Raw genomic sequence first — 16,741 nt, 5'->3', positions numbered from 1 at the left:
ATAAGGTGAATACACTAGGTATATAAATATATAGATATATATATATATATAAATATATATATCAGGTATATTGGTAAATTATTAATCATGAACCATGGAAAGTGTGACATTGCTATCATGCTTAAATTAATTGATGCCGTCGTATTTGGGAGAGATAATGTAGCAACTCTTACAGTGCTACGTGTATTATGTAATGTATTGTCAGTATGTGACAAATCAGCCAAGAGACAGGAATCTCTGTGTTTCGTTTTATTGTGGATTGCCAGAAAACAAATGTTATATATGCATCCTGCTAGGTTTAGAATGAATTCCAATTTTAGAATGTCTGGAAGATATTAATTCTGTAGTTCATATTCTGACATTTGAACGTGTGATTTTGTGTCCGTCTTAAGGTGCCCATGCACTGGTAAGGTCCAAGCAAATGGTCAGCTGTCATTTGCTCTCATCCATGGCCAGATTTTTGTTCTGACCGGACAGATCTACCTGTGTATGGCAACCTTTGTTGGGCACAGAACTGCAGCTGTGCACCAATACGATATTGGTAGAGGATATCGTATTATATTATATCTCTGTCTGCAGACAGAGAGGAAAATACTTTAGACCAATTTAGACCAATTTGGTGCTAGGGTGATTACGCTTGTTTATCCGCCCAATTCGGTAGACGTATAGTGAAGTTTTTATTGATACAGCCACAATGATTGAATATCTCTTCATTTGGGGGGCAAGCAGATTGTATGCCAATTGGGCATTCGGAATAATGCAAAACTCTAATTTTGTTCAATACTGTGATGCATAGTGTTGAATTGATAAATTAGCAGATGCATTATTACCCTTGGGGTGGGTAATTGATTTGTCCTGTTTTATCTGGCTAAAACAGAAGATCTAGGGAGTAGATATGACAGACCATCGAAATCGCACGTGAAATGTTTATGTAACTGATATGAATATTCACCGACAGTTAAGGTGCATTGCCTGACAGCTCATATTAGTTATTGGTCTTCTGCAAGTCAGAAAGATATATTCCCTCTAATGCCGCAATGTGTGTCAAAACCTCCAGAGCATTGTTTTATGTAATAGAAAAAAAATATTATCAAATTCAACTAATGTGATATGGCATAATGGTCTGCAAATACATTGGCAGGGATGGTGTATCTGGCCAGTGCACCCCCCCTTCCTCGGCTGATACTAATGCCTGTGTTGTAAATGGTTAAAAAGGGGTTAAACCCATCATGCTTGAGTTTGGCATCAGTGCGGTAGTACGAGGGAACATTTAACATAGATTCATTGAAGATTTAATGCAGAGTTATTGCATGTAAAGGAAAAAAAATCAACAGATTGAAATAAAACACGGAGTAATACCCCGTCCGTGATTTTACAGGATTCTAGGGTTGGACGGACCAGCCAGGATGGCCGCTGTGGACTCCCTAGAACCAAGTTGATTTGATATATATATATAAATATATATATATATGTGTTAAAATAAAGAACAGGAGGGGCGCTCCATAGTGTATCACACAGACGTTTTAATAGTAAAAATACATCCAGGTTAGGCAACAAATGGACTCGTACCAAGAAAAACACTGCTGTGGGCTGGGTACCACAAGATTCAATACATGAAATGCCAGGCAACCTCCTACCGCTGATCCGGGGCTCTGCTGGAGACCACGACCTCCCGCTGGGACAAGCAGCGTGCCGGGACAACCACACAGGAACAGACGCGGTGGGGGAGCTGTACAGGGTAAGAGATGTCGTCACAAGCCCCGCCCTAACGCGTTTCGTAATGCAACTTCGTCAGAGGGCGTGGCTTGTGACTGACAGCTCTCCGTATTTAGCACACTGATCCACCAATCAGGGCGCAAAGGCGCTACTACGCACCTGTTAAGTGTACAATCAGTGCGGCTGTCTAAGGCAAGCCCGCAGTGATAGTTCCACATGGAACCCTATATGGATAGTTAAAAAAAATTTTTTAAACTTTAAACAAACATAAGTCTTTTCAAAAAAGTATATAACTGTCCCGTAGGACCAAGTAGATATATGGAAATGCGCAAATAAACAATTATATTGAAGCGCTAACAATTTAACTGTGTGCAATGTAAAATGGGGTTATACCGTTGTGGCGCAAAAATAGGTCAGCTTAACACTATAACCTGATATTACCCACCAGGTTATACAATATAGACACAAAAAACAATAATAGTGAAGCGCCCTGATGTTGGAATGACTTTAAATATTGTACATCATACCATCCAATAGTGTTGAATGTCCATGGATCTCCAAAGTCCAGTTGACATAAAAAGTAAAAATACAGAATGAAAGAAATTAGTCCCACAATCAACTGGGCCGAATATTCAATTTCGAAACAAATGTCCAAAAAGGGGAATGTTTAAATTTCCTTTCGTCTAGCCAGGTGTTCTTTTTAGCTTTAAGGGTCACCGCGTGCTCTCCAAAAGACGTAGACTTACATCTGCTTACATAAATCAAATATATGACAAAACCTATCAAGGTATCTTTACTGTAAATACATGTCCATGTCACAGGGAAATCTCAAAGAAGTGCTCACATGTATGCTTACTTGAGTAAAGCAGGTGATCCTCTCATCAAGGTTTCTTTTACATCCAACAGGATCAGAAATGAATCTCCCATCCAGTGGTGCAGAAAAACTTTTTATTTTACACAGCAACCACACTTACAAAAAAGGATTAAAAAGAATGTCCTCCTTTGCACCTTGTCTGTCTCTGGGGGAGTGTGTTATTGACCCGGGTTACCTCACCAGATCTAGAACAAGGGCATCGGATAAGGGCAACTTTAAAATACAAACGGAGGTACCCCACCAACGCGTTTCGACCGGCTGGTCTTTTTCAAGGTGGTACCTCCAACCATGCCCAGGTCAGGTATATATACCTTCCTGGTTAACTCCTCCCTTTCCCCTCAATTAACCATAATGAAACATAAAGAAGCATTGTACATACAACAGGTTTAAAAGGCTCCTATGTCCTGAATGCAGCTGCATAAACCTTGCTCTCTCACATGTGTAAAATCGCATTTAGTATATTGTAAAATCCGTTTTTTTTTTATAGTTTAAATTAATTAATTGCAGCTGCATTCAGGACATAGGAGCCTTTTAAACCTGTTGTATGTACAATGCTTCTTTATGTTTCATTATGGTTAATTGAGGGGAAAGGGAGGAGTTAACCAGGAAGGTATATATACCTGACCTGGGCATGGTTGGAGGTACCACCTTGAAAAAGACCAGCCGGTCGAAACGCGTTGGTGGGGTACCTCCGTTTGTATTTTAAAGTTGCCCTTATCCGATGCCCTTGTTCTAGATCTGGTGAGGTAACCCGGGTCAATAACACACTCCCCCAGAGACAGACAAGGTGCAAAGGAGGACATTCTTTTTAATCCTTTTTTGTAAGTGTGGTTGCTGTGTAAAATAAAAAGTTTTTCTGCACCACTGGATGGGAGATTCATTTCTGATCCTGTTGGATGTAAAAGAAACCTTGATGAGAGGATCACCTGCTTTACTCAAGTAAGCATACATGTGAGCACTTCTTTGAGATTTCCCTGTGACATGGACATGTATTTACAGTAAAGATACCTTGATAGGTTTTGTCATATATTTGATTTATGTAAGCAGATGTAAGTCTACGTCTTTTGGAGAGCACGCGGTGACCCTTAAAGCTAAAAAGAACACCTGGCTAGACGAAAGGAAATTTAAACATTCCCCTTTTTGGACATTTGTTTCGAAATTGAATATTCGGCCCAGTTGATTGTGGGACTAATTTCTTTCATTCTGTATTTTTACTTTTTATGTCAACTGGACTTTGGAGATCCATGGACATTCAACACTATTGGATGGTATGATGTACAATATTTAAAGTCATTCCAACATCAGGGCGCTTCACTATTATTGTTTTTTGTGTCTATATTGTATAACCTGGTGGGTAATATCAGGTTATAGTGTTAAGCTGACCTATTTTTGCGCCACAACGGTATAACCCCATTTTACATTGCACACAGTTAAATTGTTAGCGCTTCAATATAATTGTTTATTTGCGCATTTCCATATATCTACTTGGTCCTACGGGACAGTTATATACTTTTTTGAAAAGACTTATGTTTGTTTAAAGTTTAAAAAATTTTTTTTAACTATCCATATAGGGTTCCATGTGGAACTATCACTGCGGGCTTGCCTTAGACAGCCGCACTGATTGTACACTTAACAGGTGCGTAGTAGCGCCTTTGCGCCCTGATTGGTGGATCAGTGTGCTAAATACGGAGAGCTGTCAGTCACAAGCCACGCCCTCTGACGAAGTTGCATTACGAAACGCGTTAGGGCGGGGCTTGTGACGACATCTCTTACCCTGTACAGCTCCCCCACCGCGTCTGTTCCTGTGTGGTTGTCCCGGCACGCTGCTTGTCCCAGCGGGAGGTCGTGGTCTCCAGCAGAGCCCCGGATCAGCGGTAGGAGGTTGCCTGGCATTTCATGTATTGAATCTTGTGGTACCCAGCCCACAGCAGTGTTTTTCTTGGTACGAGTCCATTTGTTGCCTAACCTGGATGTATTTTTACTATTAAAACGTCTGTGTGATACACTATGGAGCGCCCCTCCTGTTCTTTATTTTAACAGATTACCTTTGCTTCTCCCGTGAGTCCTGGGAGTATTGGAGGTGGCTGCATCCAATTTATGGATCAAGTGTCATCAGCTACAACTATCAAATCTATTGGCTGATTTTCCTATTGCTGGTGTGGTTTTTAGCCTTACCCTGCGCCGTATATCCACCCATCTTCTCTTCCATATATATATATGTATTAGATAAAAGTTTGCAGGACATCTGTTGATATGTTACAGACAGTAATATTCATATTAAAAGAAAAAAAAAAAAAGTTTTTTTTGTTATTTGGAACTGTGCCAACTGAACCGGCTGCTCTAATGTGATGTTCTAATGATGTTAAAGGATTTACAGAGACAGGGTATATAGATGGTTTGTGTAACGAGCCAGCATATGTATAACATGTATAGATATGATTTACTTAAACATATGCACGGAGTTTGAGGGGGGAAAAAAAAAATTATCATTTTTTTTCTCCTTTTCTGGGCGCAACGCCATGATCCGGGCGTGATGCCAGGGCCGATCCCTGAGATCTCCAAGGGTGGGGGACCCTGCTGTAATGCTGAGTACAGCGTACAAGTCATACTGTGCATTATAAGTTGTACTAAGCGGCTTCAAATTGTGCTGAAAAATAAGAAAGCAGTACTCAGCATATCATTAATTGCTGGATTATCATCAACAGCTGGAGTTTGTATATGAGTTAATATCTACCTCACGTAAAGGAACTTTTTCAGAACTTTTCAGTATTTTAGTGATGAGGTGTAATTTGACCCCATCCTAATGTGAATCATTCCAGACACTGCATATTCAAGTGATACACAGTGAGACCTACAGAGCAGACCCCAGCATATGTGTTACATAGGGATCTTGATATTAATTTTGTTTAATGTGATTGTAATTTGCGTTTTATTCTTGCAGGTATCCTAATACTATAGGATTGATGTGCTACCAAGTGAGGAATCGGTTGCAGATTCTAACAAAATTGTGTTTTCTTTCAGATGCAGAAATATAAAAAGTATTTTTTTAATTATTTGGCACCAGGCCAAAATTACTTAAACCCTCAAAGGGGGGGGGGGGGGGGTCTTAAATGGTTAAACATCCCTTGCCTAAGTAATAGCAAGAAGTTTAAACAAAGGGTACAACAATTTATTCCATAGAATAAATTAAATTGAATCAGGAAAAATGAAACACATACAACTTTACCAAATTATAACAAGTTTCAGGCATACTGTGCTTACTAATGCATACTAATACTAATGACACTGTATTAGGGATTGTCAATATAAATTCATGATGGCATTATCATTACAATTGAATATTTATTACGTTGCAAGAGATGAAAAGAAAAGTATTATCTGCTATACATGGCTGAGAGCCATTGCTATTGGTTGATATTACCTTAGATTTGTTGTGGAGACAACAAGAATTATATTTTTAAAATTTCTGCATGCAGTCACACAGATGCCAAACAATGCACAAACAGAACATGTAGTATTGAAAGGAGGTGTTGTTTATGATTCCTTTAAACAAACCCATACACACATGCATAGAAGCAAGGTATGGCATTGTGCCAATTTATAAAACACTGGTTAGGCCTAATAGAGTTCAGGATGCAACTCTGAGTTATAACAGTATAAGACTGGAAATTGTCCAGCAAAGAACAACAGTAATTAAAAGCTGATTTTGAATCCTCAGAGTGATTCCTATGGAAATTATATATTACAATGAGGATCATTAAGGTTTAAAAATCTCTCTGCTATAGGTACTACTGGCAGGCATTATCAATGCATTTAAGAATGGTTTTAGCAAGTTTTTAGCAGAAAACAACATTTAAGGGTACATCATATGTTATGAGTAAAGGAAGGTCATTATTTGACCAGTTGCATTGCATATATATAAATATTCATAGAATGGGAAGAAGAGAGATCAATGGGTTCACTCCACATGATGTCATTAACAGCAGTAATAAAAAAAAATATGTCATATTGCTGAAATAAATTTGCTAAGACAATATTATAAGAAGTAGTAGTGCAAGAGTTTGGTGTTGATTGGAAGCATCATAATGCACATTCACAAACTGTAATAGCATTGATGAAACAAAGTATGCAGTTATTAAACAGTTATGACAAAGTAAGCAGTTTCTAGGGGTAACGAATGATTGGTTGATTGAAATTGAGGGAGGTCCCTCCCATGTCATGACACATACAACATTCAACATCAATAGGAGTTGTCTTAACAAATCTGATATTTTATTCAATGTTATAAGTACATATATGGGATAAAGTCAGAAAATAAAGGAATAATCAGAATAATTACCAAGAGTTATAAAAATGAATGTATTTATAGGTATAAAAGGTACAATTTGTTTAAGAAATAATTAACCCCTTCCCGACATTTGACGTATATATACGTCATGGCCGGGAAGTACTTCCCGACCGTTGACGTATATATACGTCATGGCTTCAAACTGTCACTGCGTCTAGAGACACTGCCCAGTTGTATCAAAATTGGTGAAACCCCTGGGGGTTTGAAATGTACACTATACCCCTAGATGAATTCCCTGAAGGGTGTAGTTTGCAAAATGGGGTCACTTGTGGGGGGGTTCCACTGTATGGGTGCTTCAGGGGTCTTGCTAATGCGACATAGCACCCACCATTCATTCCACCACCAAAAATCACTCCTTCCCTTCTGAGTCCTGCCATGCACCCAAATGGTATTTTTTGGTCACATGTGAGGCATTGCCGTACTCGGGAGAAATTGGGGCACAGATTTTGGGGTGCTTTTTCTCCTTCATACCTTCTGAAAATGAAAAATTTTGAGCCAGAACTGCATTTTTGTGTAAAAAAATGTAATTTTTCATTTTCACTGCCCAGTTGTATCAAAATTGGTGAAACCCCTGGGGGTTTGAAATGTACACTATACCCCTAGATGAATTCCCTGAGGGGTGTAGTTTGCAAAATGGGGTCACTTGTGGGGGGGTTCCACTGTATTGGTGCTTGGGGGGTCTTGCTAATGCAACATAGCACCCACCAACATTCCACCAGAATCTGAGCTGCAAAATCCAAAAATCACTCCTTCCTTTCTGAGTCCTGCCATGCACCCAAATGGTATTTTTTGGTCACATGTGAGGCATTGCCGTACTCGGGAGAAATTGGGGCACAGATTTTGGGGTGCTTTTTCTCCTTCATACCTTCTGAAAATGAAAAATTTTGAGCCAGAACTGCATTTTTGTGTAAAAAATTTAATTTTTCATTTTCACTGCCCAGTTGTACCACAATTGGTGAAACCCCTGGGGGTTTGAAATGTACACTATACCCCTAGATGAATTCCCTGAGGGGTGTAGTTTGCAAAATGGGGTCACTTGTGGGGGGGTTCCTAAATTTTAGCATCTTATGGTGCCTAGAAACCTACATGGTGCCTAAAAAATAATCTCATAAAAAGGAGGCTCCAAAATCAAGTAGGTGCTCCTTCTATTATGAAGCCTGTGGTTTGGTCAACGTGCACACTAGGGCCACATATAGGATATTTATGAAAACAAAAGAATTGGGGGAATCAATTTTTAGTCACATTTCTCTAGTAAAATGTACTGTGTTCCTTAGAAAAATGTATTAAAATTGCAAATCTGCAAAAAAAATGAAATTTTGAAATTTCACCTACACTTTGTTTTAATTCCTATGAAACACCTAAAGGGTTAACAAACTTCCAAAATGCTGTTTTGAATACTGTGAGGGGTGCAGTTTTTGAAATGGTATCATTTATGGGGGTGTCTCACATACAAGTCCCTCAAAGTCACATCAGAACTGAACTGGTCCCTAAAAAAATCAGTGTTTGAAATTTTCTTGAAAATTTGAAAATTTGCTATTCATATTGTAAGCCTCCTAGTGTCCAAAAAAATTAAAAGGAAGTTGAAATAATGATGGAAACATAAAGTAGACATATGGTCTATGTTAGTTATTACTATTTTGAGTGGTATGATTATTTGTCTCACAAGCAGAAAATTTAACATTTTGCAAATTGCTAAATTTTCCATTTTTTTACGACATTTTGGTATTTTTCACAAAAAAACACAGACTGTATCGACCCAAATTTACCACTAATTTGAAGTACAATGTGTCACGAAAAAACAATCTCAAAATCACTGGGATAAGTAAAAGCAAAAAAAAGTTATCCCCACTTAAGTGATACATGTCAGATTTGAAAAAAAGGGCTCTGTCAGGAACGCAAAAACTGGCTCTGTCAGGAAGGGGTTAAGAGACAATGGTACTTAATAAGAGAAATTCAATTATTAAGTTAAAATAGTTGTCCCATTTGTAGAGGTTGCAGATCAAGATTATTGATTTTATTCAGTACAGAAAAGAAGGTTTTTGTATGTATATGAAAGTGTTTATATGTTAGAGGCGTTACCTAAAGCGTCTGAAACTAAGCAGTTTACTGCCAGAAAAAAAAGATATTCCAAGAATTGGTATGTAGATATGGTTTATCAAGTGTCATAGAAAATGACCAAGGTACTATAGGAAATGTTTTTCAAAGAATGTGTGAAAGGATGGGAATAGAATCAATATAAAGATATCGGATTATCCAAGGGTGGTTAGGAAGGTTTCTTACAATGGAGAAAGGAATGGCATGACCGGAAGCACTGCAATAGTGATTCATAGTATTCATACCACACCTGTACCTTCACTTAACCTCTCTCCACATAAAGTCGGATGGCAGACCAGATACAGTACTAATCTAAAGACTGACTTTTAAATTGCAACATAATTTTACTGTTAAATATGTTATCCACCTATCTAAGCAGTTACAAGACCTTTGTTAAGTCAACAGGAGATCCATTCTACTTCTTCATTTGGTCCAGAGCACGATACACAGCTGGGAGAACATGTTATGCAGTTACAAGTCCTTCGTCGAGTCAACAGGAGATCCATTCTACTTCTTCATTTGGTCCAGAGCACGATACACAGGCTGGAGACCATGTTATGGTGAGAAGTTTCTTGCATTCAGGTTCCCTTGCAGATTGATGGGACTGTCCTTGACAAGTATTGCTGACAACAGATACGGCTATAAAAGTTATTGAGAAGGACATCAACCTGGAGTCGCAGGTCGTATGGAAGTATTGCTGACAACAGATGCGGCTATAAAAGTTATTGAGAAGGACATCAACCTGGAGTCGCAGGTCGTATGGAAAGACGGTGAGAGATTCAAGTTTACAAAATCACCAGAGACTATGTTGTGTTCCAGTTTACAAAATCACCAGAGACTATGTTGTGTTCAAGTTTACAAAATCACCAGAGACTATGTTGTGTGCTTAAACAGAGACTTATATGATATTAATAAGAGTTCTTCAATCAAGATGGAAAGCATCACTTTTAACTGACTGTATACTTACGGGACAATGTTAAGGAAAATATTCAAGTCATTTGAGTGGAGTAATCATGGACATCATTGCAGCATTTATAATGATCTACCTTGGAGAGAGGCCTAGTCGAGGTTATTGGTCTGAGTTCCTGTCCAGTAGCATGGATAGGGGTTATTTCACTAAGTCCAATTCCTTTGTCCCTTCTAAGCAGGTCAACACGAACATTTAATAACGTTTATAAGGAATTGGGTACAATACCCTTTGAAAGATGAAGTGGTGATCGTATCAGAGGAGAAAAAGATATACTCTGATGTATGGATAAAGTGGTATATTATTCAAAAGAATTTGTAAGTCAACAGTATCATTCACTGATGGGATACTGTAGGTAATGAATGCAACTGATTGTTGCGTATGCATTAACACACCATTGATGAGTGATAACATGCCTATGTCACCATATGTTTATATAATGAAATAACTAAATAGTTACTTTAGAAAATTAGTGAAAAAGGATTGTGATTGATATAAGATATCATTATTTTGTTTCAGCAAAATCATAAGTGAGATGAAACCAGATTTAGGTAAACAGAATGTATACACTTTCACTATCAGGAAGAGCCATACAAGATGAAAGCTGATGCAGGATATTGCGACAAAATTGTCACAATGCATAAGCCATATGTTCCGCAATGCGCTGAACAATGTGAAACTAACTTTCAAGGTTTTAAGTTTATCACATGCACCCTAGATTGAAATGATAAATTATTTGAGTTTACACTAAAAAAAAAATGAAGGTTAACATAAAATGTTCCAGAGTTCAAATTTATAAGTTAGGAATAATGGTTTACACCATAGTTCTTAAGTTTGATGTTTTTTTTCTTATGCTAAAACAATATTCGCCATATTGGGGGAAATGTGTTTTGAAATGATTACCAATAAAGTTTGAAGGTTTTACTATTTGGGAATAAAAGAAATACGTACCAAAGTTTTATACAATAACCCATGATGAGTTGAAAGGAGTCTTTTCACAGGTTAATACTACAGTTTAAAAGACTTTATTCCGGCTATAAGGAAATATATTCCATTTATCGATTCTCAAGGAAAAATCATATGGATACCACCTTGGCAAATATCTATACGTATGGAAATGGTGGTTATTTGGACAATCAACAAGAGATTATTGACTTTGCACAATTTCTGGACAATGTTACTAAACTTTACAGGACATTTTTAAATATGATGGACATGATCTAAATGCTAAAAGCAATGGACTATTTAACAATACAATCCGGAGAATATTGTTTAAATGTTTGAAAGTAAATGTTGTTGTAACTATTTGACTGATAATGTTACAAAGTTCCTGATATGAAGGAGAAACATAGAAAATGATATAATGATAGAATACTATAAATGATACATGATAGTCATGGGTAGATCATAGGCCATGTTTCCCAAGAATAGAATAATGATGTTCAGTGACAAAGTTTATTCTTGTGATAAAATACCAATTTTGATAGTGATAGGGAACATGTACACTATAATGTCCCTGATCAAAGGGTGGAATTGTTAAAGGTATATGATTCAAGCCATTCTATAATCATGTATCTCCCCAGCTCTGGATCCTGGTGGACCAGATGACATGCATCTTTTAGTTATCTAATGAAATCCAGATGTTCTGTTGAAAACAACAGGATATGTTATGTAATACTTCTAGAACTTTCTTGGGAACTTAGCCTTTTGCACACATACAGATAAAATGGACAAATATCCATAATCTGTGCCAAACTTCTCTACACGCAGTTAAAATTACCTTACATGGACATGCATGACGAGATAGCTGTGAGAGTGTCCACCCTTATCCTCAACTTATAAAACTAGTCACAACTGCACCCAAGGTTCAGATTGTCGTATGGTGGTCGTGCGTGTCACATAAGGAGAGGAGTGAAGCTGTGATGGGGAAGCCGAGACATGAAGATGTCTTGTTATGTGGTATTGTATTGAATTACATTCTTGTGTATGAGGATGAATAAATATTTATATCTTTTATAATACTTCTGGTAAATGTCCTTCTTGCATGGGCATGGCAATAGCACTATGTGGGGTAAAACAACATGCTTCAACATATTTTATTATCCTAGGGTGTATTTAGTCCAGGCCAGGAGTTTTACTATTTAGGTTCTGTAATCTATTTTTTATTATTTCCTCACTGTAACATACAGTATGGGAGTAATCAAGAGCCGAGCATTTAATCTGTGGTAGATTCTTCCCTTGTAAATACTGAAGCAAAAAAATGTATTGAATAATTCCCCTTTCTCTTTTCCTTCTAACACCAGGGTACCCTGCTTATTTTTTATTGGGCCAATATTTTCCTTCCTTAAACATTCCCCATTTATATACTGTAGCTGTAGAATTTTTTGGGATTAGATTTGCTATCTGCGGCTATTTTACATTCAGTTACTAATTTAGCCAACTTGATTGTATTTTTTAATTTCTTATCACATTCGTTGTATGCAGCAAATTATTTGGGTGTACCATCTTGTTTAAATGATTTAAATGCCCTCTTTTTTTTAGCAATTTCAAATTTATCAGTGCCCTCCTGCATATATTTTTTTAAAGTTTACCACCTTTTAGTAGTATCCATACCTCTAAATAATTCCTTTCAGTTTATATCCTTTAAGGACTCCTCAAACTTACCAAAGTTTGCTTTTCTGAAATTTAAGGACCTAGTTGCTCCAATATACAGATGGAGCCACTGCCATCTATCTCTATAATAGGATTAAGTGAGTAATTTGAATTACTCTTCTAATCCCCTACTCTATTGTTCTATGTATTGTATTGCAGCTCAGAACAATAGGATAGCCATGGCTAGCCATCCTGAGCCATGGACTAAGGAAGATAGATGAGATGGGCTCCTACTGTATATGGCTGCTTTTCCCACCTGTAGAAAGAGTTTTTTTTTCCCTCCTCTGCATTTATGTTGCTTGGCTTATAATATGTTCCTGCTATAAATTTTTTAGCCCCTTTAATATTACCTGTGATTTCTACCCATACCAATTCTACTTACTCCATTGTGCTCTCATATATGTCTTCCCTTATGTATGGTTATAAGGATGGTATATAAACATACGCCCCCTCCCCTTCTACCTACTGTAATCTATTTTTTCTAAACAGACTATAACCTTCTATGTTAGCCTCCTACTCATTTGATTTGTCCCACCAAGTTTCGGTAATACCTATGAGATCAAAATTTTCCTCCAAAAAATAGGGTCTGTAGTTCCACTATTTTACCAGTTATACTTCTAGCATTCAGATAAAGGCTTTACATGTCTTCATTTTCCTTTGCCCTTGTCATGTTACCTGTTACAGAAGGTTCCTGAAAAGATAAATCAGTAACATGGACAATATTTGTATTTGGCTGTGTTTCTCATACACTTTTCGTATACCTTGTTCTCTTCTTCCTCCCTTCCCCTTACTTCCTCCACAATGTAGCTGTCTTTGCCCTCTAGACTACACTCATTTATTGGTTTAAGGTTTCTTGCTATACCCTCCCCCCACCCGCCTACTTTAAAATCTCCTTAAGCCTTCCAACCATTCTACCCCTGAGCACCCCTGCCCCCTCCTCGTTAAGGTGCAATCCATCGCGGCAAAAGAGATGACCAAGAAGTCCACCCAGTTTTCTAGGAACTCAAATTCCTACTTCCTGCACCAATCTTTGAGCTACACATTAACCTCCCTAATCTCCCTGTCTTCCTGGGCTAGCTTGTGGCACAGACAATATTTCTGAGATTATTACCTTAGATGTCCTCGCCCTAAGTTTATTGCCTAGATCCCTAAAGTCTTTTTTGAGGACATCCCATCTGCCACTGACTTTGTCATTGGTGCCAATATGCACCAAGACCGCTGTGTTTAAGCATTGTTTGGCTGCGTTGGACTTGCGGGCCCTCAATTACACTACTCAATCATCCTGTATTGGTGCAGCCACTAGCGCGGCGGCAGATGGGCTTCCAGCACATGCCATTCAAGAAATGGTGCAATGGAAGTCCTTCATATTTATCTCTTATATACGCTTAGATAAGATGTAATTTGTGCCTGTTGCGCATGCTCAAGTACTATTGTTTTCACTTACTTTTGGAATGGCCAGCATTCCAAAATTGAGGGTGTGAAGGAAATTTTTCCTCCGAGTTGACTAATTACAATTGGCTTCCCCCTCAAGTCCACCGGAGGTTTTTTAAAGGTTTTCACCTTCACTTGGGTCCTTTTTTCTTATGTTACTAACTTTTGGTTGTGCTTCTAAAAAGCACAGGAAGGACGTAGTTAGATTAGCATAGATTATATTTCTTTGGTTTGGCAGGCTGCGGTTCTGCAGTGGTTACCCGGAGGAGTAATCTTAGAACCTGGCTGTGGGGGGAAGGCACTCTTGACCAGCAGTCATGTTGAGGTACAGGTGGTCGCTGTGTGGTATTGCCCCCCTTTGCCAGGACAGCTGGTGAGTCCTGCCTCCACAGGGGGGATGTTGGCCACTTCCTGAAAGTGTCCTCGCCATGCCATTGAAGGGGCAGTGAGATTGTTACAGTGCGGGATGTATGTTTAGATAGATAGATGTTATAAGTTAGGGCATTCTAGTTGCCGTCATTATTATCGCCCATTGACCGGAGCTGGTCTTCAAGCACTTTCCTAGCCATCCTTTTACAAACAGGGTCATACCAGTTAATAAATATCCATGACCATTTAACTAATGCAGTTGTTGTCCGTGTCATTATTTTTAGTGATAAGATGTGTCCATGGGATTTATTTGTAAAGGTAGTATAGAGTTAAGTTAGTGTTAAATGTCAGTCATTATAAATATATATGATTATAAATGTCTGAGTCATCCAAACATTGCACTGCCCTAATGCTTTATATAGAAACATCACAGTGAAATTTATTTGGCATGTAATATGCTGGGTGGAAGGGGAATGTTACCAGGTGGATGAGATATACAGTGTAGGATTAGTGCAAACACTGTGCCCCTGCAGATTCCTGGGGTTTATAAAGGACCCAAACCCACATACAGACACACAAGATGACAGAACCCCCTCCCCCTTATATCCTCCACACTGCCCATTTCATCCATGATAATAAATGACCATGCTGGGTACTGCAGCTGGAACCACAGTGATGCATTTTCTCTGTCTGCAGCATCACAGAAGTCACGCTAGGATTAAGATACCCTCTGCAAAGTGCTTGCCAATATACAAGTGAAATCAATATCAGCAGTGTTTGATTACACTGAACTCACCATTGGGTATCCTCATGCCCAACACTTTATAAACTTCAACCATAAATTAACTCTAACTTAACACTAAAATAAAGACACAGACATAAGTGCTGGCGTTTCAAAACTTATATGTCAAATTTATTTTTGACAACTTATTAAAGACTATCACTATGGTTGCGGCACCAAAGAACGGTCAAGATAGGAAAGTGGGGTTAAGCATCCCCATACCATCCATACACCGCTGGTGATCACTCTCCCAACACCACCACTCTTGCAGATGGTGCGGCCATCCCCCGTGCAGAAGCATGGCCCATGGCCCATGACAATCGATGTCGCGGAGAGTGCACCCACTATCTACAAACTCACACATCTACACAAGATGACCGTTCTTTGCCGCCAGATGGGAGGGAGGGGATTCAGAAGCAAAAGAGGAAGCTTCCTATATATCACATGCCACTTTCTATCCTGTCTACCCCTCCTTGAACCCACTGATTGGCTCACCCCTATCTCATTTACATATAACCTGATTACTAACTAAAGTGTCAGCATGTCAGCACCCTCCAGAGGTTCATGTCTCCTCATTGCTTATTCAGCATTCAGAGTTTCTTTATAAGTGGCAACAAGTTTGTTGACTGTCCCTTCCCTGCTGCTGAATGGAGACAAGTGACTGAAGAGAGGAGCTGGAGCTCAGCCACTGCCACACTCAGTTTTAAGAAGAAAAAGAAAGTCAGAAATAGAACGGGGGCATGGGCTACTACATGTGGCCCCTTTGACCCTCAAGGCCTGTCACAGGTTTCCCTCTTGACCCCCCCCCCTACCCCGTCATTGGATAGTAAGGCATTCACTGGGGGCATATGCACTGTGAAGAGGCCTTAACAAATCCCTAGATGCAATTCTTACAATCTGTTCTAAGTCTCAAGGATCTAGGGGTAAATATGTATTCAGAATAAGTAATTATGTTTTATAATATACATTATTATTACACATGGCATGGTAAGAGTTGTAGTACTCCAAAGACGGCATCCGCTGCCAGCGTGACTGAACTGGCACAACAGCAATACATTGTGGAGAATACTTTAAAATGTGGCCAACTATATAAAAGTGAATTTTCATAATTAGAAGCCAGACATAATGCACTAAAACTATTGTTACTTTTTGCCCAGGATACAGCTGAAGTTCTAACTTTTCTTTCACTCATTCCCTTGCTCTGCGGCCCTACACTTATCTTGGTTACCTGCTGCGTTGCTGTTCACCTCAAATGCTCCTTTGTTCTCTGTGACTTGCTCTCTACTTCCTGCTTAGTATGTCTGATTGCCAGGACCGCCTCCATTACGTAAAGGCCTTTAACTCAACACACAGCATATCCAGGAGTGTAATTACGCCTCCTCCACTCACTCTGTATACAAATCACAAGTGACAGAACAGAGGTTATGTGATCACAATGTAATGCAGAGATGCTGGGCTTTAGACCCACAAGCCCAAATGTAGATGGGTCACATACTGTACACTGGCAGG

General features: G+C 38.7%; 1 protein-coding gene across 1 annotated transcript in view; it reads right to left on the bottom strand.

The window, feature by feature from the left end:
• The window catches only part of LOC146036025 (cytochrome P450 2C23-like), a 47,786-nt gene extending 31,247 nt beyond the window's left edge, over window positions 1–16,539 (bottom strand). The window contains exon 1 of the mRNA XM_083159789.1: window positions 16,461–16,539. The gene's annotated coding sequence lies outside the window, so the exon portion shown is untranslated. The remainder of the gene's footprint in view (window positions 1–16,460) is intronic.
• Window positions 16,540–16,741: the final 202 nt, after the last annotated feature.

This window comes from Crinia signifera, chromosome 9 (genome assembly GCF_055691185.1).
Source record: "Crinia signifera chromosome 9, ASM5569118v1, whole genome shotgun sequence".
Taxonomy (NCBI): Eukaryota; Metazoa; Chordata; class Amphibia; order Anura; family Myobatrachidae; genus Crinia; species Crinia signifera.
The sequence above is the reverse complement of the archived record's forward strand: the minus strand, read 5'-3'. Positions and strand labels throughout refer to the sequence as shown.